Raw genomic sequence first — 25,821 nt, forward strand, 5'->3', positions numbered from 1 at the left:
TTATTTTTATTTATTTATTTATTGACATTTGTTAACCGGGTTAGTCCAGCTGAGCCAGGGGTCCATTTTCAGTGGAGACCCAAGGAGAAAAGCTCCAGAAATAATACAAGTAATTATGATATTTACAAAATATTAAAGTAGGGTCACAGAAATACAGCACAAGTCAAAAATGTGTGCACAGCAGTACAATGCGTAGGTAAAATAACAGTTAACAAGTGCAAATTCCAAAATTTGAGAACACTATATAGCATAGACCAAATAACAATTAAAAGGGTTAGAAAATATTACACAAAGGAGTACAATATGAATACAGTTTGCTAGAGCAAGTACAAGGAGGACAAAGAGTTAAATAAGGATTTAATAATTTAATAATAATTTAATAACTGAGTTGGTAGGAAGCTGATTAACTTAAATAATCTAACTTTATTGTTAGCCTGTTAAGACAGATGGCCATGTACTTGTTTTTGCTGTCTATTGATTCTTAATAATCAGTGTGGCTAGGTTTGTTGTTGACCTCCAAGTTGCCTATATTTAATTAAATATTTATAATATTTGTATTTATAGAAGTTGGCCTTTCTAATACAAACTTCTAACTGATGAGATATTTGAGTACTTTGTTGTACTGCTCAATCAGGCCTAGTTATGATTTTGACAACTTATGCATAAACCTCAGCACATTGATCTAACAATGTCATTTTACTTGCTTGCCTGTTATCTGAATCCACTCCATCTCTTACAGGACAATGTGTGTGTGTGTGTGTGTGTGTGTGTGTGTGTGTGTGTGTGTGTGTGTGTGTGTGTGTGTGTGTGTGTGTGTGCATGTGCTTCAAAGCCATGTATGTAGGCATCAGTCATATGAAGGCAGGTTGACCTTAAACTGGTATTTTTTATGAATTTGTCAAAGCACAACCTATATGCAGTGCACAAAACAGGACTTAATTTCAGCAACTACCATGGTGGTTTATGCACTAGTTACATCATTTGTTCATTTAGTAATAATTAAAACTTGTCTGCTGCAAAATGAGAAAACTTTATTATTCATGTGTTGTAGGCATGTAGATATGTCATAATGTCAACTCCAGAGAAAGAGCTAGCATGTTTGAATTGCTATACTGTAGTGTCTTACTCCTCAAGAAGCCAGAAGTATTTTTTTTTCCAGGCAAATAATAGGTAAAACTGAAGTCTTGAAAGCAAAAATTGCTGCATCTGAAGCCAAACTGGACTATGTAAAAATGGCCCTTTTAGATAAAGATGATTGAGCAAGGCTGAAGAACGTCTGGATTAATGGTATCTCTGAGAGGATGGAAGGGGCCAAATGCAAGGGACTTATTGAAAGGCAGGTTATTAACTGCTCACAAGTTCCTTTAAAGGAAATAACAGTGGCACAAGGGCACAGAACAGCCTGGATAGCAATGGAGGGGGACCCTAATGATCCCCCTGTCTAGTAATTGCAAGATATGCCTCATACCAAGTAAAGAACAAAGTTTTAGCAGTGGAGTGGGAGCCTGGGGGCTGATACTGGCTTGTAGGGAAACACAAGTATTTACTGAAGGACTAGTCTTCTGCCACCAGGAAAAAGAATGACATTTGTTTCAGCACAGCAACTCTGTAAACTTCAAGGACTGAAATTTAGGGTACCATAGCCTGCCCAGCTGCCTAAGATGTATTCCATTATGAAGGAAGCTGTACTAGTAATGCAGAAGGCTAAAATATCAGAAACCAACAGTAACATTGATCCAAGATGCACAGAGGGTCAAACTGATGAGCAAACATACCTAAAGCACTAGATCGAAATGTTTCTAGATTATTCTCACTGTTGAAAAAATAAAAATCATTTCAGGAGAGAACCAACATGATACTTACTTTATATGAAAGTTGGAGTAGAGATGTTGCCCCTCAGGTGAGCGGGAAGAACCGACATGATACTTACTTTGTATGAATGTTGGAGTAGAGATGTCGACCCTCGGGTGAGTGGGAAGAACCAACATGATACTTACTTTGTATGAACGTTGGAGTAGAGATGTTGCCCCTCAGGTGAGCGGGAAGAACCGACATGATACTTACTTTGTATGGACGTTGGAGTAGAGATGTTGCCCCTCGGGTGAGCGGGATGGCTCACAAGAAGAGATATAGTTAGTGAAAAGCACGTTTCTTCAGTCTGACTGTAATAGCTGGCATTCTAAATTCCTACAGTAAGAGTCATCTACTGTGATATGATTACTGGACTAACCTTAAAGAAAAGAAAAGAACCTTACGTAACAAAATAGTAAAGAGTGATTTTTTTTTTTTTATAATTAAGACTATGTTTGCATACATGCACAGTTTTCAGAGATAAGTAATCTGATCTGGGGAAGGGTAAATGTAAAATACTTAGCCCGTTTGATTTAATTGGAGGGATTCATATGGACAGAGAAATGCACTTACACAAAAGTATAAATTTTATATCAAAAGGGTAATACGTTTTTTGCAACTGATAACAACAAACTGTGGAGCTCTATTTTTATTAATGATGAGGGTTTATCTGAAAACATATAAATGTAACTGTGGAGTAGGCATTATTCACTGCTATAAATGTAACTGTGGAATGGACATTATTCAGTGGTATAAATCTAACTGTGGAATGGGCATTATTCGGTGGTATAAATGTAACTGTGAAATGGGCATTATTCAGCGTTTTAAATGTAACTGTGGAATGGACATTATTCGGTGGTATAAATGTAACTGCGGAATGGTATTCAGTGGTGTAAATGTAACTGTAGAATGGGTATTAGTCAGTGGTATAAATGTAACTGTGGAATGGGCATTATTCAGTGGTGTAAATGTAACGGTGGCATGGACATTATTCAGTGGTATAGATGAAACTGTGGCATGGGTATTATTCAGTGGTATAAATGTAACTATGGAATGGGCATTATTCAGTGGTATAAATGTAACTGTGGAATGGGCATTATTCAGTGGTATAAATGTAACTGTGGACTGGGCATTATTCTGTCTTATAAATGTAACTGTGTAATGGACATTATTCAGTGGTATAAATGTAACTGTGGAATGGGCATTATTCAGTGGTATAAATGTAACTGTGGAATGGGCATTATTCAGTGGTATAAATGGAACTATGGAATGCGCATTATTCACTGGTATAAATGCAACTGTGGAATGGGCAAAATTCAGTGGTATAAATGTAGCCATGGAATGGGCATTATTCAGTGGGAGATATAGGGTGATCTACAATTTGCTTGCAGCTAAAGGTAACCATGCAGAAAGTAATATACAGATTTAAGTTACAGGAATACTAGGCAAAAATGTAAATGCATACTATGCTTTTACATGCTAAACTTAGTTTAGTTCAAAAAGGGGGAGAAAGGGGAGAAAGCTTTGGTGGTATAAAAGTGGTAAAACTTGGAGGCAAATAGAGACTCATGTTTCAGGACTACAGTCTGGGTGTTCCCGTGGTATTAACTATCTAGTGAGTAGGCAATATGTTTAGTGTAGCTGACATTACATCTTAACATATGTAAAATATATCAGTAACAAGAGAATTTGCAGAAGGGGGTTAAAGCTAGGAGCAAAAACTGCTTGTGCAGTCATTGTGATCTTATCACTTATGGCCAGTTTTTACACCATAGAGTGGCTAGCCCTGACATGGTGTACAGTCATTGATCATATCCTGCTGGCAGAAATCTTCACAGAGAGATGGAATGATCATGGAAACCCCACAGTGACATCAACCAGAGGTCAGGATTGAACTCAATACCTTGTGCATGGGAGTGGAATGCATTAAGCATTATGACCTTAACCATTATGGGAACTGTGACCTTGTAGCCTAGTTCCCTGTTATATAATACCTGTGTGTATAGACCTGCTTATGAATCATGTCTGTGTGCCTACCATCAAAGCAACCCTGTGGGACTTCTGACAGGAACCACTGACCTCTATCAGTCATGTGCCAAATGTATGAGTCATGCGAACTGCCCAGGTGTCATATGAACAAATTATGAATAATGCTCCAGGCTGTACAAACCATCTGGTAGTTAAGGGAATGGAAACCCTGCCTACTGGCGTATCATATGCACTCTGGACCACATGAGACCTTGATAGCAACGTATGCAGTTAATATCTCCAAGGACTTGAGGATGTTGGCTGTGTCATAAAAAGTCTGCATGGTGTTGGTTCTATCCCATTCTGAGGAGCCAGATATGCTCCTCCACATTTTCTAGCATTATATCAAGGAACCACTTTAGGGTTCACACGACTGACTCCTGTAACATCCTAATGTGCCTTCATTGGTTCATAGGTAGGTACTAGGCTATCGGCCCAAGGGCCTACGTAAGCCTAGCCAACAAGGTTCCCTGGCTTACGCCACCCAAGAAAATTATTTTCCTGCGCCACTGTCGAGCAAAGACACAGAAGTGATCCCCGGGGTGTATTTCCTATTTTCCATCCACTCATTAAGATTTTTCTTGAAGAGTGCTAATGAAGAACTTTGCTTGACATAGATGGGTAGCCTGTTCCAGAGTATTTGAAGTCTCTGGGACAGGAATCTATCCCTCCAGCATGTCCTGTTTATTGTGGTGACAAGGTTTAGGTCCCTAGAGCGTGTAGCTCAGAGGGATTGGGATTTCTTTAGGTGTAGCATGTCCAACAGCTCTGGGTTTGACATAGCTTTATATGTTAGGCAGAGATCACCTCAAAGTAGGTGATATGCTATGAAGTAAAGCTAGAGTTTTATGACCTATAAGTACCTGGAAGTTCTCTGTGGTTAAAATAGTTGTATTGTATTTATTTTATTTGTCCTTTGATAACCAAGAAAGTCTGACTGAGCCAATGGACCATTTTCAGAGGAGGCTTGGGAAGAAAAGCTCCACAACAGATTCAAAGACATTTAAAAAGTATTTGATGAGTAGTTATATAGAAGGGGAGAAAAGCCATGCAACAGATGATTTTAGAATGAGTTGGGGAGAAAGGCTCCACAAAAATTGCACATAGAAAGATTTTACAGTAGCTCATAAGTAATCACATATAAGGGGAGAAAATCCTCACAACAGATAAAAACAGTAACAGATTGAAATACATCTAGAGAAATATTACTAGGATAAACTTTGATCAAGAATATAATATGTGCTGCAAGTAGCAAGACACATTGAAGAAGTGGATAGCCTATGTCAAGTAAACTAATGCATAGTTATTAAAAATACTGACTATATTTCTAATAATATATGGGAGTGAGAAATATAGTATTCTCCTGCCAACATAGACAGAGAAATAAAATTAAACAAAGAGGAGAGGAGTAATAAGCAGGAGGGGAAATTAAGGACATGGAGAAACAGATGATTATTATTAGAGAGATGAGAATGTTATGGAAAGACACGAGAGAGGAAAATAAATAAATAGTAGAAAGTTTTGGCTGAAGAGGTAGAAGAGCATACATTGCTAGTATGGTATAATTAAAGTTAGTGCTTCTTTTGATTTGGGGCCATTTCTATCTACTAAGATATGGGGGTGTTACTAATTCAGATTAAGAAAGGAATAGTTATAGTGAATTGGTGGTCATGCATCTGGTTTAAGGGTTGTGCAGGTCCAGGTGTCACATAAATATTTTTTTAGATTGATCTTGAAATTGGAAAGATTGCTAGTATGTTTAATGGATGAGGGGATAGAGTTCCAGGAGGGGGCTACATAGCTGGAACAGAGAGAGGTTCCTGCTAACAGGTGTGGTTTGAAGGTAGTGAGGAGCATTTTGTTTCAAGATCGAAGTGGCCTAGCAGGGGTGTATGTTTGCAATACGTCTTATAGTGCTTTGCTTTGTTCTGGTTTGTATATTCATTTGTGGACAAGGAGTAGTTGTGTGTAAGTTACTTGGGTAATTCAAGACAATCAAGCTGTTTTAGAGCTAAGCAGTGATGGGCTCTGGCAATTTATATATTTTTTGGAACTGGTTTAGTTTATTTTATATGAAGCTTGAAGGTTAAGCAGTACTGAGGAACAATATAGTAAAGTGGGGAGTAGAAGTGTAAGAGTCAGGAGTTTCCTAAATAAATCAGTTAAGTTTTTTTTTTTTTTGCTCAGTAGAGTATCTCTAATTTTGGTGAGTTTTTTGACAGTCTGTTGCAAATCTAAGTCAAATTTTAGGTTGTTATTAATTGTCATACCTAGTAGCTTGGTATGGGGGTGACTTCTATAGGGGTTTTATCAGATGCTGTTATTGAGAAATTTTGTTTGAGGTGTGTAAGTGATTTTGGGAGGAATAGCAGCAGCCTTTTTTTTTTCTTGAGTAGAAGCTGGGAGTTATTGAGTCAGCTTTCAATTGATGAAAATGACTCTTGGGTGACTAGCAGAAGAGAGTAATGTGGAGTCATCAGCATATTGTATAAGGGATGGTTGACATTTGGTGGAGTGTAGGTTGTTGGTAAATATGCTGAAAAGCAGTGCCCCAATGTATAACCTTGGGGAACACCTATTTTGACGAGTAGGAAGGATGGGTAAGAATTAATCCATTTAACAGACTGGAGTCTATTGCAAAGGTAGCTACAGAACCAGTAGATAGAAGTGTTAGGTAGGCCAAGTGAAGAGAGTTGTTTTAGAAGAAGGCTATGGAAAACAGTACTGAAGGCCTTGGACAGATCCAGAAACATGATAGAAACCAGCTGGCCTTTGTCTCTGGCGAGGTTAATAGTGCTTGTGAAGTTTAGTAGTGCTATGCTATGGTCTGAAACCATGTTGGGTGGGGGTAAGGATGCTTTTGTAAATGAGTCAGGAATTGATTATGAATGCATTTTTCAAGGATTTTTGAAAGAGTGGAGAGAATGGTAATAGGTCTAAATTTGTATACACTGTTGGAGTTCTCTACCTCATGAAGTGGGAAGATATGAGACTTTACCTATAAGGCTGGGATACATGATTCCTGAATAGACTATTTATGAGAAAGGATAATGGAAAACTGGCAGCTATTTTTAAGAAATCACCAAGAACATCAGGAATTCATCTGGAGCACGTCTACTCTTGTTTATTATGAGATATTTCTTGACTGGTATGATAGATACTGGTTAAAAGGAGAATGGATACGTATTAATGAACAGGGAGGTGTGACTGAGTGGGATGTGGTCCGATTATTAGTGGAGGTCGATGTGTTTTGAGTTTCGTTGTGAAGTAGTTTAGTGATGCTAGAGATAAACTGATCATTGAAAACATTAGCTCTTCCTTCCAGAAAGCAGTGGGGGTTGAGGTTTGGCTGTCTGTTTGATCCAGTATGTAGTGTTTTAGATATGGACGCCCAGAATTGTTTAGAATTTTTGTAGCATCTATTCTGCAAACTGGAGTTATAAATTTTCTTGTCAAGTTTGATCTGGAATTTGGCTTTATTTCGTAAGTATTTATATTGTTGAAGAATATTTTCTGTTTTATTATTGAGCCATGTCTTCCAGGCTTTATCTCTATTCCTCGTTAATTTCCTGGTAGTAGGAGTGAACCAAGAAGCAGGGTTGTTTTGCATTCTTTTAAGCCTAAGTAGAGGAGGGGTCATGTTGTTTGAAGTTTCATAAATATCTTATTAAAGTAGACACCAGCATCGTCTAGTGGCAAGATTTGTAGGATATTCCAGTTGTGAGATTGTAGTGAGGTTTTAAATGGTTGTGGTTTAAAGTTGTTCATGTTGCGAGATGATTTATAAGTGTGGTTAGTGTTAGATACAAAAAAAGGCCTACTGTGTATGAAAATTAATTCTGCTAGTGAGTGTCAGAGTTTGACAAGGTCATATATGATATCTTTTTCTACTTGGAAATGTTCTCACTCTGTTGGTCTATAGCACATGCTGCCTAGACTTCCTCAGATGGCACAGATAGCTGACGCACAAATTAGGTTCATAGGTAGTTACTAAGGACACAGTACATGAGACCATTAGTCCAGATTCCCTATTACCCCAAGGCACTGACTGGTTAAGTAATTTACTCAAGGTGAAATAGTAGGCAAATGAAGACTGAGGGAATCAAACCCCGTATCACAGGAAGTAGTTTGTTAACAACTCATAGCCTTAGTCCTTTTTGCTGACTGTCAGTGCTGTGTACTGATTGTACTGATTCTAAATGTGCCTCTGAACACATGGTATGCTACTGCTGCTGTTCCTAGCATGGTTGCCATTGCACACCAGAAAAATAATTTGTTCTGCCATTTTGTGTTCCATCATATGCATTATCTGTATGGCTCATTTCCATGTCATGCAGTCATTAGCATGAGTAGCACAGCCCACTGTTTTGGCCATTGCACTGCCACTCTGTCTATGTCCTTGAATCACCTACACCCTGCGCAGGGCTGCTGCAGATATTAATTTACATAGCGCAATGTGCAAACCTTCTGTGAACCCCAGACATAATCATGTAAGCACATGGTACAAGTTCTGACATAACGGATGGACTGAGAAATGGAGGCATAAAAATTGACCAGTAAGCATACATTGAAAGTAATAAAGAAAAGGTAGTTGAAATGTGGCAAGGCAGGACTATAATTTTATAATATGAATAGACGTACCACAGACTTTATAGTTCAAATGATGCAATGAAAGTAATTTGTTACACCTAGACAAAGGCTTGGAAATGGTGGCAGTGAAAGCAGGAAGATAATATAAAAGACAAAACATAAAGATATTTTGAATGTAGAGAAGGAACCAGTAAGCAAACCTGATTTTAAATCATCTGTCAGTTCAACGCATTTTATGTTATCAGCTAATAATATACTTTGAATGAAATTAACTTTCCAGGACGTGGCTAATTTTCTTAAAAGAAGTATAACATTACTTTTGCTTTGGAGGGTTTGAATGGTTCTTTGATATTTTCTTTGCTTTCCTCTGTGTGTCTCTCTCTGTCTCTTTATAATAGTATCCTTTCGTCAAGAATCACAATGCCAGTTATGAACTGGTATTTTTAGGAAAAGAAAATGGATTAAATGCGATGCCTTCGATATTCTTTTCTCTTTTTGCACAGGATGATATGTTTTGCAATTCATATATGGTGAGGGGTAAAATTCACATTTAAGGGATTCAGAAGCTTTGCGTCCATGATCTCAGCCAAGCCAACACTGTTTACAATGCATGCTTGATGAGAACTGAGGTTCATTAACAATGCATGCAGCCAGACCTGTTTGCATAATGAGGACCTGCTTATTGTGGCAGCAGTAAAGACCTGTGGGAAGATTGTATTAGACCAACACGAGGCGGCCGCAATAAAGTATGAGCAGCTGTTGTAAATAGTGCCTGTGCACAAACATCTGGGTTACTAACCGTGATAAGGTGTGCAGATGGTAATGCTAAGGTGCTGATGTATTGTTGTACTTCAAGGCAACAGTTATATGGAGAACAGTTTAATGAAAGAAAGTAAGGCTAGGATGCCTAAAGAGGGGAGTGTAGGGGTGTTAGAAGGGCAACAGAAACTACAGAAAATGACCAAACACTGCAAAGGGTGTTGCTGACCCAAAGAGCAATGCTGAGCACAATGAAGGAGGGTGCATGGCACATCTACACAGATATTAATCAGAAATTCTTGAATATAAACATGTGAAACTCAGGCAGAGTAGGTGGGGTATAGTAAAGGAATAACACTGTACTTATGTACAGCAGTCCTAACATTATCAAACCTGTATCAGTGTACCTGTAGTACAAAGTAAATGTCATGAGAAAAAAACAAAACAACCCTGAATGGATGTGAAGCCATTACTATTTAGTTAGCTTCTGCCTAGCAGTGCATTAACAACATGAGCCAGAGAAGCACTTAAAGTAGTGATATCAGTGAAACACATATTGAGACGTTTGCAGACAGGAAGGAGATAATAAGACAGTGCTTAAGGGATATGAACCTAAGACTTTCTTTTTTCCAACCAGTGCAGTAACAAGGTGAGCCATAGAAACACCCAAAGTAATAATGATAGTGAATAACATATCAAGATAGTTTTAGACATTTGCAGATGAGAAGTAGAAATGTGAAAAACATCTTATTATTCATGAGAGGATTTGCACCACTCACCCAGTGCAATAACACTGTACCAATCACAACATGAACACAAAGAGCCATGATAGCACTCACAGACAATTACCCCTCTATGTACTGTGCAGCTCATTTGCAAGACCAACAGACACAGGACATGATATCTATCGATTGGACATTGTTTTTGTTATACAATGAGCAGTGCCATTTCTCAGTAGTTACACATGGACTTCGCTGGTGCTCTTCATGACCTGTCGTGTACGGGGCAAACGCAAAAATTTAAGTATTTTAGAAAGCTTTTTTGCCATGTGTGTTGTGCTTATCAATTTTATGACCAGATTAAAGGCTGAAAATGGGAATAGATGAAAAAGATAAAAAGGGGAAACAAGCAAAAGATGAGAAGGGGAACAAATAAATGAGCAGGATAGATGTGGGGTAGGGCACATATGTTTTTTGTGGGACAGGTGCCCGTGTTTTTAAATTTAAAAGAAAGTTGGGGAATGAAGTAAGGAAAGTATGAAGACGGTAAGAGGGGTAGGTTAGGTAGCAAAGAAAATCAGACACGACTAACCGCGTGAATGGTAACACAGTGAGGGAGGGGGGGACACAATGGTGAAGGAGACATCAGATCGAGGAAACACAATGTTCAATGGTGAACTGTATAATAAACAGAGGTGGACATGGACACAAAAGAGAGGGGAACACCAGGTTAGGGGATAGGACTGATTATTTGCAGATGCAGTCTTTGCAAGCTGAGATCCAGCGAGAAATTACTCATCACCCGGTCAACAATGGGTCTTAACTCAGAAGGTGGAGTCAGTGTTGAACAGCGATGTAACTCAATGTGTTGCAGGAAAATGGTCCCCATGTGGCCAGTTCAGACATCCAACATCCTGACAATGATATCCCCTACAAGCTCTGCCAGCTGCCAGTGGATGATGAAGTTTTCATCTTCAATCACACTGCTACCAGTTGTATCAGTATGCCAGCCTCTGATACAGGGCAACCTGATGCAGATGGTGCAGCTAGGGCAGGAGGTGTGGAGGCAACTGTGATAGGCTGGCACCAAGATGTGTGGGATGTTCAGCTGCTGCTACTGCTTGTGGTGGTGGTGATACTGCTGCCACCTGTTGGTGGACAACAGGCTTTGCCAGTGTAGTGGCTGCAGGTTGCTGTACTGCTGCATACAATCGTAAATGACATGGAGAGAAACAAAAAGGTAAACAAATAAATCTATCTAAGAGAAAGGATAGTGACAGAGTATAGGGGAAGAGGAATACAAACAGTGAGCATTGCATTCCTACTATTGATAATGATACAGTTAAAGAACACTTTTCAAAGCATATTGTTATGAATTTCAGAAAGCTGTTTTATATATAAATATATATGTACTTTTGCAAAAACACTTGCTTTATGTTCTGATTTTTAACGTTTTTACATCAGTTATTTGCTATTTGGTGTCAAGTACTACAAACACACAGACACACACACACATATATATATATATATATATATATATATATATATATATATATATATATATACGGATTCACTTCAGAAGCTCGAAATACTGAAATCTCGAATTTCAGTATCTCGAGCTCAAGAAGTGGAATCCACAAAACAACGAAAACTAAAAACCACGAAATTCAAAACCTGGAATACAGGAAGTTTTGAATTTCGCGGTTTTACTACACACACACACACACACACACACACACACACACACACACACACACACACACACACACACACACACACACACCACCACACAAACACACACACAATCACTCTACTACATGAAAGCAGGGGGGCAAGCCTACCTGCACCCCCCACCCCCCTACTTAAATATTCTCACTCCGAGGTCGCACTACATACAAACACACACAAAACACCACCACACAAGCTACTTTCTCTTCACATACACACAGCACAGCAACAAAACACACTGACACACACCACAGCCCCTACCCAAACCCCTTAACACACACATACTTACCTGAATACATGACCATAGCGGAACTTTAGAAGCGCGAATTTCAAAACCTCCGGTATTCGAGGTTTTGAATTTTGCACTTCTAAACTTTCGTTATTGTGTGCATCCGGCTTCTTGGGCTCGAAATACTGAAATGCGAGATTTCAGTATTTCGAGCTTCTGAACGGAACCCATATAATATATAGAGATAGATATATGGGGGGCTCATATTCTACTCATATGCAGTCTGAAAGATGGAAGATTAACAGCAGGAAGTCATAAGCCAGACCATCATGTGCCTGTTGTCAGAGATACAATTTGATGTCTGAGAATCATACAGAAATCAAATATTTTACTTCGACATACAGTACATGTATAAAGAACAGGCTATAGACAAAGGATAAGCAATTGTTATTGTATATTGGGAAATATCCAGCAAACCACTAATTATGACCTTATATATATGATTTGTGTAATGCTGTACTGACCCTGCTGCACAGAAAAGTATACATGAAGTGTTTTTCATGGCAAAACCAAGTGGGTGGGGTGGAGTTTATAACCCATAGGCAGTGAGGCAATGTGATAAGAAAGAGACTTAATGTGAAGACACAGTTAATTACCTATACAGGAGGAGGCATGGAGAAACACAGTTGCAGAATTGCACATTCATACTAATACTTTAAGCTATGGTAGTAGTGACAGATGTTGCAATAGTTTACTACAGTTATACATTACTTTGCAAGGTCTATTAGTGTTAGAAGTAACAGATATGACAGCTTTATGACAGCATGTATAATACACAGCTCTCTCTCTCTCTCTCTGAGGTGCTCCAATCTGCTTTTGAACATCTGCCTAATCTTTTTGATCTCTGTAGGGGATGTAGACATACAAAGAGTATAATGCTCATCTGTAAGAGGTAAAATGATGGATAGTATTATGAAACAGTAAAAGTAGACACTGATATTGATGTCTATAGTATATCTAACAGTAAGTAGTTACTGAATATGATTACGTTAAGGTTTCACATGTTAAAAAATGTTAATATTCATAGAGTAGTAGTTAGCTAAATTCACATAGTCATACAAGCATCTTATCTTCTGACTGATTTCACTAATAGTCATATAACATTCCTCTCACGTCTCTTTACTTTTTTCAGTCATAGCTCATAATATATACTCTGTAACAAAATATCTCCCTTATCTCTTGCAGCTGTTGCAGCCCAGCTTCACTAAAAATTTAAAGTGCTTCATCCCCCCATTTCTGGAAAGTGAAGGAAATCCTAGTAATAAAAAACATCTTCATGCTATGAAAGCCACAGGAATGCGTACTGTAAAGTACTACTAAACTGTCATTTTATAACTTAACCAAGTAACTCTTAATCAAATTGTTACTTAGATACCTGTGTAGAAGTGCACACTACTTGTGCACACCCCCATATACCCCAATGCTATTTTATTTAGATCCTGCGTTACTGAGGAATAGATCCTTGCCCAGGAGATTTATTTAAAAAATAAAGAATAACATAACCATCTTGCTAAGCCATAACAAGTTGTGCAAACTGCTCAAAACTTAAACTAGCAGCAGTTTAATGCGGATAGTGATATTTCACTAAACTCTGGTTGTAGTCCTGCTCAAAATTCAACCGTGAGTATCTTCCCCTAATCTGACTAAGGTATAACTACTCGACATTAACAGAATAAACTATTACAAATAAAACAACAGTCTACATTACTATATCTTACCTTGTCAGAGAGTGTATCTAACATTTATTTTTTAAGCAAAAACTCTGGTAGGTAAATCCTGCCCACTCCATTTCACTCACTATGTTCAGGGTCCACTTTGTTCCCCTACACCACCCCCATTTCCCACCCAGCTACCTCTTACCAAGCCTTTTTACTCTATTTAGAAGACCAATTAAAAAAAGGAATTGCTCTGCCCTACACCAGGATAACCATTCAGTGTCCTATTTAAAGGTCAAATATACTTTCAACTCCTTATCCATGAAAACATTCCTATCAAACCTCTCTTAGTATCTCAATAATTTGGCAGTAATACTTATGGAGAAAGTAGGAAGTGAAGAAATATCTTATACTCCTCTTCACAACACCTCTGTGCTCTAAAAGTGTCACTACCATCTCCTTCTCCAGCCATGATGTCTCACCTGGAAAGCCTTCAGAAAAAATGCAGACAAATGGAACCCAAAACAGCCCTCACATGTCCCATCCTCCTTGCAGTTATGGGCATTGATGGGCACATCATTTGCACAACAGGTGACAACAAAACAGACTCAGAAGAAAGAAACACAAGCAAATAATCCAAAAAGAATCCTGGGACCTCGAAGCTGGAAATAATCCAATAATCCAAGTTATAGTTTAAAAACCTTTTAATGTGAGCACTTTCGTTGTGAACAAAAGTGCTCACATTATAAGGTTTTTAAACTATAACCTGGATTATTGGATCATTTCCAGCTTCAAGGTGCCTGGACAACAGGTGACAAACTCAGAAAATATATGTACTGTACTATTATGGGTTCAATAGCACTTTAAGATGTGTAAAATGGCAGTCCTCCATCCCTGAGCATGGTGTTGAGATATCTACACTATGTTTACTAGGTGTACTTGTTTCACAAATTGATAAATTCAGAAACTATAATGACTTGAGCCCTAATTAGCATAAAGCATGACAAAGCACACATCACACTATAGAAAAACAGTGGAAAATGAGCTAGGCCTTTCAATCTTGTAGAAATCTTATTCTGACTGAAAATATCTCCCTAATATAAGATAAGTGCTAATTTTTATACATCCATTAATTTATAGAAATTAGCTTTGACTACTCCTTTACCCTAATGCCTGTGAGGGGATGTCAGTTTGTTAGTAATTGTAAGATGCATTTGTCAAAACTGTCTTAGGTTCATAAGTTCATATGCATACCATATATTAGGCTAAGGACCACAAGGGCCTTTTTAAGCCTAATGATGCGTTCCAAATGCATTCAACAAATTTGGTGCTGTAGAGGTTATTTTTAGGAGTACATGCAAGCTAGGGTGTTGTGTTCTGGTCTTGTGCCACTAGGTGTAGATAAAGGGAGGCAGAAGGAGGGAGACAGAGTTAGTGTATGTGATAAGCACTGGATATTCCAGTTCCTGTTGTACTGATATTTTGTGGCTTTGAATGGTTGGATTAAAATATTTAATATTGAACTTGGAGTCTGTCTATATCAATATTCTGGCAACTTAACAATTTGGCGATGAGGTACTTAATTGTTTCTGCTTGCTTACAATGGCTCCTTTTCCTCCACCATTTTGCCATGCCCGGGTGAACCTGCTATACTGTTTGATATGTGGCTGAAAATGTTTAATAACTATATGCTGGTTGTTGGTGCATCAGGAGATGAATGTCCAGAAGCACGCAAAAAAGCACTTCTCCTTCATTGTCTGGGAACAGAAGGTCAGAGACTGTTTTGCACACTACCAAACAAAGGTATGTCAATGGAGGATGCCATTAGGGCTTTACAAGCTCATTTTGCTCCATGGAGAAATATTGCTGCTGAGCTGCATGCTTTTAGAAAATGTGCTCAGGCTGCCAATGAAACTATTCCTCGGTATGTGGCCGCATTACGAGACTTAGCAGTTAAATGTGAGTTTAATACTAAACTGGATGAAATGTTATGTGATCGTTAGTGGAACATGTGTCTAGTCATCGTGTATGTGAAGGATTACTTTTAGAACCGAAATTGACTTTGGATAAAGCTATTATGATTGCTATGCAAATTGAAGCTGCGGGTGAGCAGGCAAAGTTTATTTTGGGTAACAGACCAGTCCCAGTACAGACTTTATAAACTCAACCTGTGTCTGCTGCCAGTCGCCACTGCCACAGGCCTTCTTCCAAGCTCCTGCCTGTTTCACAGCCTGCAGCCGCTATGCCTTCTGCAGCCTCTTTTTCTGCTTGTTGTCATTGTGGATCTGATAAGCATCTTATCAATGATAAACACTGTCCTGCTGCTTTTGTCTAATGTAACAACTGCCGAAAGACCGGTCATTTTGCAAGTGTTTTTCATTTTTTGCAAACATGCTCTGTGCAGGAAGTTGCCTTAGCTGAGCTTCAGATCCTTTACTTAAGTGACCATTCATCATCTCAGACAATCCTTTGCAGTGTCACAATGAAAGCTTCAGCTTCTACTGCCCTTGTGGATCTAACTGTAGATTCTGGCTCATCAGTATCCATTTTGCCTAAATGTACATATGATGCACACTTTCAAGGGGAACCTTTATTGCTACCTTCAGTTAAGTTAGTGACTTATTCCTGTGCTCCACTTCCTGTACGTAGCTGCTTAGCAGTTACTGTGTCCAAAGATGATGTTTCATACTCTACATCTGTTTTCATTGTGGAGTCTGGAACTGCTTTGTTGGGTATCAGTTTAATAAAGAGTCTAGGTTTGTGCTTTAACAGCAGTACTGTCTTACCATGTGCTACCATGAACTTGGATCCTGTCATGCGTCTTTCTACAGCTCCATTACATCCTCTGACCCTGGGTTGTGCAAAAGCCTTCGTACACAAAGTTAAAGTATTAGATTCTGTTACAACAGTTATGTCACTTACCTCAGTCAGTTTGGCAGAATGTAAGTGCAGAGCTCAATCATCTTCTTCAAGCAAGGATTATTGAAAGAATTGATGCTTCTACCTGGGTCGTGCCCATTGTGATGGTTCAAAAGAAGACTGGCGGTATTCGTCTAAGCGTTGATTTGAGACAACCTAATAAAGGTATCATTACGGACAATCTTCCTATTCCTCGCATTGATGAAATGCTATCCTTGGTGAAAGGAGCCGCAGTGTTCTCTACCACTGATTTAGAAAGTGCATACTTTCAGCTTTTGCTTCATGAAAACAGCCGTTACTTGACTGCCTTTATTACTCATGACGGCTTGTTCCGGTTTTGCTGGGTTCCATACTGGTTAGCATCTGCTCCATCTGCTTTATAACAGATGCTTGCCTCAATTTTGCAGGGGTTGCCAAATGTTACAAACTACTTAGATATCAGGAGCATCTTGAGGCTCTTCTCCATGCCCCAGCACCCATCAATGTTTCCAAGTTATGTTCCTTCTTTGGACATGCATCTTGGTATAATAAGTTTATTGCACACTTTGCCACCATTGTAGAACCCCTATGTGCCTGCCTCTGCCAAGATATGCCATTTTCCTGGTATGAGGAAGCTCAGTGCAGTTTTATGTCAGTGAAACAGTGGCTGTTTGACAGTCCAAACTTTGCTTTATTTGACCCTGATTTGCCTACTGTAGTTTCTACTGATCCGTCTGGTTACGGGCTTGGAGCTGTCCTTGCTCAAGTTCACTCTGACCATACAGAATGGAATGTTGCCTTTGCATCTAGGACTCTTACTGCTGCTGAAAGGAAATATTCTACCATTGAAAAAGAGGCTCTTGGATGTGTGTGTGTGGGCTGTTGAAAAATGGAGAACTTAATTGTGAGGTAATAAATTTGCTCTCTGTACTGATCACCAAGCGTTGACCATGCTACTGTCCTCAAAAGGGTCTGATTGGGCAGGCATGCAGATTGCACATTGTGCAGCATGACTGCTGTATTTCAACTATACTGTTGATTATTGTCCTGGGTCACAGAATTACATTGCTGACTGTCTCACTCGCTTGCCCTTGCCTGTTACTGATGAAGACATTTCTGAACCTGAACCTGAGTTTGTGGTGATGTTGTCAGCTGCTTTAACTGCCCTGTCATCTGATGAATTTGCCTCTGCTTCTGCCTCCTGCAGTAAGTTGTCTGCTCTGTGAACCCAGCTTACCAATGGTTGGCCTTCTCTTAATGCAGTGGACACCAACATGTGTCAATATTTCCGATTATGAGATGAACTCAGTGCACAAGATGAATTTGTGTTCCATGGCACTCTTCTGATTGCTCCTGTTTCTCTGTGCCACACTTTAGTGACACTTGCACATGAAGGCCACCAAGGTGTGGTGAGAACCAAACAGTGACTGCATGAGCTATACTGGTGGCCAGGTATGGATGACATAGTTACAGCTCAAATTAAAAATTGTCAACTCTGCCAATCTTTTGACAAGACTGCCAATCCTTCAGTGGCACCTTTACAACCTGTTCCATTTCCATCTGAACCTTGGCAAAAGCTGGCCATAGATGTAATGGGTTCCTTTGAAATGGTTATCTGGAATTGTCATTATGCCCTAACCCTCATTGAGTGCCACAGAGAGTTGCCTTCATTGCCTTTGTCACTACTCAAAATGTTACAGACTTCCTCACTTCAGTTTTCAGCTGATTTGGGCATCCAAGTACCATTGTATTAGATAAAATATTTCAATTTAGATTTTGCAGTGTTTCTGGCAGAAAGAAATACACAACACATATGTACGTCAGTATAACACCCAGCTGCAAATGGTGCCATTGAAACATTTCATTGTGTTCTCAAAGGTTGCATACAATCTGCTATCTTACAGGTGGAACCTTGGAAATTGGCTGTCTCAGAATTTCTTCAGGTATTTCATGCAACACCACATGTTACTACAGGAGTTTCCCCTTTTCAATTGTTTCTTGGCTGGAAAATGCGAACATGCCTCAGTGTTCTTCCTCCTCCTGTTTCCTGCATGATTAATGCTGATATTGCTGGTAAAAGGGTTTCTTCTCTTCAAGAAAAAATGAAAAAGTATTCTGATAGTAGATGTGGAGCATGGCTTCCTCATTTTTAAAAAGGGGGACACGGTGTGTATTTGGAATCCACTACATGTTCTAAAAGCACATCCAAAATTCTCACAACCTGTGGAAATTCAAAAGGAAATTGGTCCATGTACTTGTCAGCAGATGGAAAAAAATGGCATTCTTCCCATTTATTTAAGTCAAATGCACCTGAGACGAGTGATGCTTCAAGGGATGCTTCAGTGGAATTCCTGCTTCAATTTACAATGACACCAGTGCCTGAGTCTCATCACATTTCTCCAGCTTGTCTGAGAAGGAGACCTCTGTTCCTGTTGTTGCTTTGAATGGCTGGATTAAAATCTTTAATACTGAACTTAGAGTCTGTCTATATTAATGTTCTGGCAACTTAACATAGGGCAGGGGTGGTCAAGCATTTATTGGTTTCCTCTGTCTATTAGCAACATAGGTAACAGACCAGGGATACATTTTTGATTTCCCATCCACTGGTCCACACCTGGGTAGGGTCAGGAAAGAACTCTGCTTCACACGGATGAGGTGTGTAATATCAATATGATAGTTATCAGGGGTGGATGACTGCCGTAAGGGTACTAGTCTTCATTTCATGACATTTAGTTATTTGTTTATGTCAAACCTTCCTGGAGAACATTAGTGTCAGTGGGGGATTCCATGAGTTCTCCTAATTTGTAATCATCTGCAAATTTGGTTAGGCAGAAGTCCTTGACACTGGCCTTAACTTCAGAGAAGTAAAAGCCAAAAAGTAGCAGTCTTAGGATCCATCTATGTCTATGTTTATGTCTCTATCAATATATCTATATATCTATATAGCTATGTATCTATATATCTGTATCTCTATAACTTTTTGGTGTAAACATTTTTGTGGGTGGAAAAAAGCAGAAATGTACAAATGAGCAAATACTCCTTTGAGTGAACCACATATGGTTAAATTTAGTTTTATACAGTGTTGGTAAGCAGGGCTGTGCAGGAAAATTAATATTTGAATGTAACAGTGGTAGTTGTGGATATGTACAAGACGGTGTTATAGCAGTTGATGTGATTGTGTAAGTGTTTGCGGGTTGGGGTTAGGGTTAGGGTTAGGGTTAGGGTTAGGGTTAGAGTAAGGGTTAGGGTTAGGGTTAGGGTTAGGGTTAGAGTAAGGGTTAGGGTTAGGGTTAGGGTTAGGGTTAGAGTAAGGGTTAGGGTTAGGGTTAGGGTTAGGTTAGGGTTAGGGTTAGGGTTAGGGTTAGGGTTAGGGTTAGGGTTAGGGTTAGGGTTAGGGTTAGAGTAAGGTTAGGGTTAAGGTTAGGGTTAGGGTTAGGGTTAGAGTAAGGGCTAGGTTAGGGTTAGGGTTAGAGTAAGGGCTAGGTTAGGGTTAGGGTTAGGGTTAGAGTAAGGGCTAGGTTAGGGTTAGGGTTAGGGTTAGGGTTAGGGTTAGAGTAAGGGTTAGGGTTAGGGTTAGGGTTAGGTTTATGGTTAGAGTAAGGGTTGGATGAGGGGATGGAGTCGGTGTTGTGCGTGTATTGTCTTATCTGTATTCTGTGTTCATTTGTCTTGTATAATGGTACTGTTGGGAAAGAGTTTTTAGTAACATAATGTGTAGGATGAGGGGCTGGGTATATGGGTAAAATTAGGGTTACAGTTAAGCTTAATGCACATGAAAAAATGTGTAGAAGTACAACAAATCCAGATAATGAGAGCAGAAAACCAACTTTATTAACCACATTTAGTGCTTTCGTCCCGAGTGTTCGTGAACTTCTTCAGGAGTAACAAGTATATAAAAAAAAATCATTTTTATGTATAAATTCTAAAATCATCTGACACAGCCAACCAATAACAACCTAACCTTAATTAATCACCACTAATTAAGATGTGTTAAATTCAATACAATTAAAGTGTTTAACATAAACCCACCAACTAAAATCCTCCAAAATGCTTCAGTTTCAAAATACAGTTTATACTGCAGGTTTCATTTAATCCAGGAGTTATAGTTGCATTGATATACAATAGCCATTTAACTTTGCAGGCATATACATTCTCAGCTGTAATTCTTCCTTGTGGATGTGATGTAACCTGTTGAACAACTAGGAACCCAAATGTATGATCATTGTGAGCGGAAATGCATTTGTACAAAGCAGTAGTTTGTTTACACTTTTTAACATCAGTTAAATGCTCATATATTCTTTCCCTAAATCTTCTAGAAGTTTTCCCTATATAATATGCCAAGGATTTTAAGCATTTGGCTAAGTAAACCACATTCTTACTTTGGCAGTTATAATGCCCATTTGTATGTAAACTAGTGTTAGCTATCTTAAACTTTTCACCTGTAATAATATATGGACATTGACTACACATGCCACATTTAAAATGTCCCACTTTTCTACTAAACAAACTGTTGCTAACAAAATTTTTACATCACTTGTTTCAAGAATGTCATTAAAAGATTGATCTTTTTTTTTTAAAAACAAAATTTTTCTTTAGCCACCCTGTTTATACATAAGAACAAATACAATCAAAAACATTCACTTGAAGCCTCAGCATATCAAAATCAGTCATGCATGTTCCCAAACCTATGCACACAAACATATACACATAAATAAAACCTGAAACAGTATCTTTTGCAGGGAGGAAGCCCACGTGTACACCTATACATCGACACAACGTAACACCATTCAGCTAAATAAAACATTAACCATTTACTTCATTGCATTTATATCTATAGCTGTATATCTATCTTTCTATGTGTGTGTGTGTGTGTGTGTGTGTGTGTGTGTGTGTGTGTGTGTGTGTGTGTGTGTGTGTGTGTGTGTGTGTGTGTGTGTGTGTGTGTGTGTGTGTGTGTGTGTCTGTGTGTGTATACATATATTTATGCACGTGTATATATATATATATATATATATATATATATATATATATATATATATATATATATATCTATAGCTTTAAGTTGAAATCCCACATCATTGAATCTCAGTTCATAGACACGCAAAATATCGAAATTGCACTTTATCGAAGCAACAGAACAAGGAAGAGTTTCCCATGGTAAGTAACTAGTCCACCAAAAAGAAACAAAGCCTAAACCGCACCATCCTTAACTCACCCAGGTGGGGGACTATGCCCCCACACCCCCCAATATGGGGGGCTGTGACACGCACACCCCCCTTAACTAAATATACCAACCCCAAGATTGCACTATAGTTGGGAAGAGGGCAATGTTCACTGTCTCGCCCAACAAGTTACTTACTGTGTGAAAATCATCTTTGTTCTGCTGTCTCGATGAAGTGTGATTTCAATATTTTGAGAGTCAATCAATGATTTGATGATGTGGGATTTTGACAAGGTCAGGTAGACCCATATATAGATATAGATATATAGATATATATAGATATATAGACACACTCTCACACACACACACACACACACACACACACACACACACACACACACACACACACACACACACACACACACACACACACACACACACACACACACACACACACACACACACACACACACACAGAGTAAAAAAACTGTACCAGTGACTGTAATTGAATAAATGAAGAAATTTAGAACAAAGGTTTATTGTGGATGCAACAGTCTGATACATGACAGAATCTCTCTCTCCCTAAAGACATGCATTATATATATATATATATATATATATATATATATATATATACGTACATATGTATATGCATATGTCTCTGTATCTACAATTATATCTAATATAATAGGAATGTAAAAACCCCGAAGGAAGCTGGTGCAGAAATGAAAAAAGTAATCCAATAACCAGGCGATAGCTGTAAAAACCGTAGTGTAAGCACTTTATTAAACAAGAACTTTCGGTAGGTTCAATAACCCACCTTCCTCAGACAAAACAGTTACTGACAACGTGAAGGGAGTTTAAATACTTTAGTCCCTCCCAATTAATGAGCTTTTAATTGATATCTGACTTCAATTACAAAATTCCATGTCACTATTAATGTGTATTACAAATAAAAACATTTTTATATATAAAAACACCATTATTAAAAACACCATTATTTAAAAACAATCTTTAAAATTAGAATTCATCATTGTATACAACTTACTCAAGCGGTTTTGATTATTTGTTAAATAATATACAATCAATCCAACCGCTTTTAAATTCAAAAGCCATTTCTACTTATTTTTGACTGTATGAACCTGTGTGTGCTATAGAGAAGTGGCAAGCTCCTATAACAATACAAGGCAAGGCTACCCCCCCCTTTTTTTCAAATTAAGACAGAAACCCTTAATTCATGTTTGGGGCGTGTGTACCTACAAATAATATCTGTGTAGCACCCCAGCCCACAGATAGCTTAGCAAATACACCGTCTTACTCCAAGTAAGGGCTATGGCTATACTTATATAACCACTAATAAGTAGGTTACTGAAAATATCTAAAATTGATCTATAACTCATGCGAAACCCAGAGGTAAACTGATCAGGACAAAATAAGTATGTTATCTCCTCATAGCTATAGTTTTAAGGATACAGGTTAGAGAAACAGCGTCATTTAAACCAGGATATATGTACGCCCCAGTTCTCACCTGCCAAAACAATTCTTCCTTTTCCAAGTTTACCTGCCAGGGCCCACTGTTCAGATCTGTTGCTACTTGTTTTAACACCGCAAAATAAAAAGTGTGGCTGGGATAGTCAATAACATGGCGGGCTAATGCGTTCTTTGTGTCAACCTTTACAATAGCATATAGATGTTCGTATATGCGTCTTTTAAGTGCCCTTTCGGTCTTTCCTATGTAAAAGGCCGGACACAGATTGCATAAAGCCACGTAAACCACAGCTTTGGTTCCACAATTGAAATTACCTATAACTTTATATGTCTTCTTGTTGATGTTAAGTTGTGACCCTTCATAAATGTTTTTACACTGACGGCATGTCCCACATGGGGTCATGCCCTTAACCCTATTGGTAAATGTTCCTTTATTTCTCTCCAAGAGGGATTTCAATGAACAACCTTTTCTAAATGTAAATCCTGGGGCTGAGCCTAACAGGTCTATCAACTGTTTATCCTCCTTGATAATTGACCAATTCTTTTGAAAAATGTCTCTGATGTAAAAATGATCTACTGAAAAGGTACATAAAAATTTTGTTCCTAAATCCACCTTAATGCCTTGATTGTCACTATTTCCATACTATCTTGGTTTGTGTGATTTTCAGAAGGTCCTGGATTTAAAATAGGCTTAAAATATCCAGCAAGCCTTTTACTTTCTACTTCCTTTTTGATTTCGACGAGGAGAACCAGAGGGTAACCTCTGTTTAAGAACATAGTGTTCAATCTATCGCACTCCTTGTCGAAGTCCACATACCTAGTAGTCATACATGCCGCCCTTACCATCTGTCCTTTCACCATGCCTTCTTTTGATGGTAAGGGTGGCAACTACTGAAATGTAGAAATCCATTTGAATAAGTAGGTTTACGATAAATCCTACTAATGAACCTCGATTCTTCATAGTCTTTTATTAACAATATGTCCAAGTAGTTAATTTCATTGGAATTCACTTCAAATGTGAAATCTAAAAAGCTTGTAAATGTCTTCATGATTTGTATGAAGGCTTTTATTTCCTCTACAGGACCCTTCCATAGAAAAAACATGTCGTCCTGGTATCTGGTGTACCAGGCGACATGTTTTTTGAAAACTTCGTTGGTGAATAAAAGAGTGTTTTCCCATTGTGCAATAACACAATTTGCAAATGCTCCACCACACGGGGAGCCCATGGCCACCCCTGTAGTTTGCTTATAGGTGAGCCCATTAAAGTTGAAAAAACTGTATTTTAAAATCAACTCCAGTAGTATTTCAGTAATATACACTATGTTTTGGGGTACTTTTTTATTTTCCATAAATAGTCTTAACCATTCTAAGCCCAACTGTTGTGGAATCACTGTGTATAAATCTTTTATGTCCACAGTCAAAAAAATAAATTCTGGGTCAAAGACTATTTCATTGACATTTTGTAAAAAATGCCACGAGTCCCTACAAATATGTTTCTCTGTCTTAATAAGTGGTTTAAGGATTATGTCAACATACTTCGCGCACCCAACCAAAATAGACCCCCTACTATCCACTATTGGTCTAAATGGGGGTTTAATGATAGACTTGTGGATTTTTGGAACTCCAAAGAATTTCGGCATTTTTGGTGCCACCATGGATAAATAGGAGTGTATGTCCTGATCTATGAATTCTTCCAAAAATAAATCCTCAATTGTATTTCTAATGTAACTGTGCGCTTTATTAACCTCATTCAGGCTAATGCTCTCATATGGACCATCACCTAAATGTGTAGATAATTCATCCAGATATTGATTGTTATTCATAAAAATAAGCCCGTTGCCTTTATCGGGTTTCATAACCCGTATGTTACAATCCTGGATTAGAGTCAAAAAGTCACGCTGTTCACTAGAAATGTTAAGTATGTTTTTCCTCCTGTTACCCCTATTTTAAGCTAGATGCCTTAAGTCCAGCTCACAAGCTTTCTATAGATCAATTTTAGATATTTTCAGTAACCTACTTATTAGTGGTTATATAAGTATAGCCATAGCCCTTACTTGGAGTAAGACGGTGTATTTGCTAAGCTATCTGTGGGCTGGGGTGCTACACAGATATTATTTGTAGGTACACACGCCCCAAACATGAATTAAGGGTTTCTGTCTTAATTTGAAAAAAAGGGGGGGGTAGCCTTGCCTTGTATTGTTATAGGAGCTTGCCACTTCTCTATAGCACACACAGGTTCATACAGTCAAAAATAAGTAGAAATGGCTTTTGAATTTAAAAGCGGTTGGATTGATTGTATATTATTTAACAAATAATCAAAACCGCTTGAGTAAGTTGTATACAATGATGAATTCTAATTTTAAAGATTGTTTTTAAATAATGGTGTTTTTAATAATGGTGTTTTTATATATAAAAATGTTTTTATTTGTAATACACATTAATAGTGACATGGAATTTTGTAATTGAAGTCAGATATCAATTAAAAGCTCATTAATTGGGAGGGACTAAAGTATTTAAACTCCCTTCACGTTGTCAGTAACTGTTTTGTCTGAGGAAGGTGGGTTATTGAACCTACCGAAAGTTCTTGTTTAATAAAGTGCTTACACTACGGTTTTTACAGCTATCGCCTGGTTATTGGATTACTTTTATCATTTC

This window comes from Protopterus annectens, chromosome 4.part0 (genome assembly GCF_019279795.1).
Source record: "Protopterus annectens isolate FY-2018-M chromosome 4.part0, PAN1.0, whole genome shotgun sequence".
In the NCBI taxonomy this organism is placed as follows: domain Eukaryota; kingdom Metazoa; phylum Chordata; order Ceratodontiformes; family Protopteridae; genus Protopterus; species Protopterus annectens.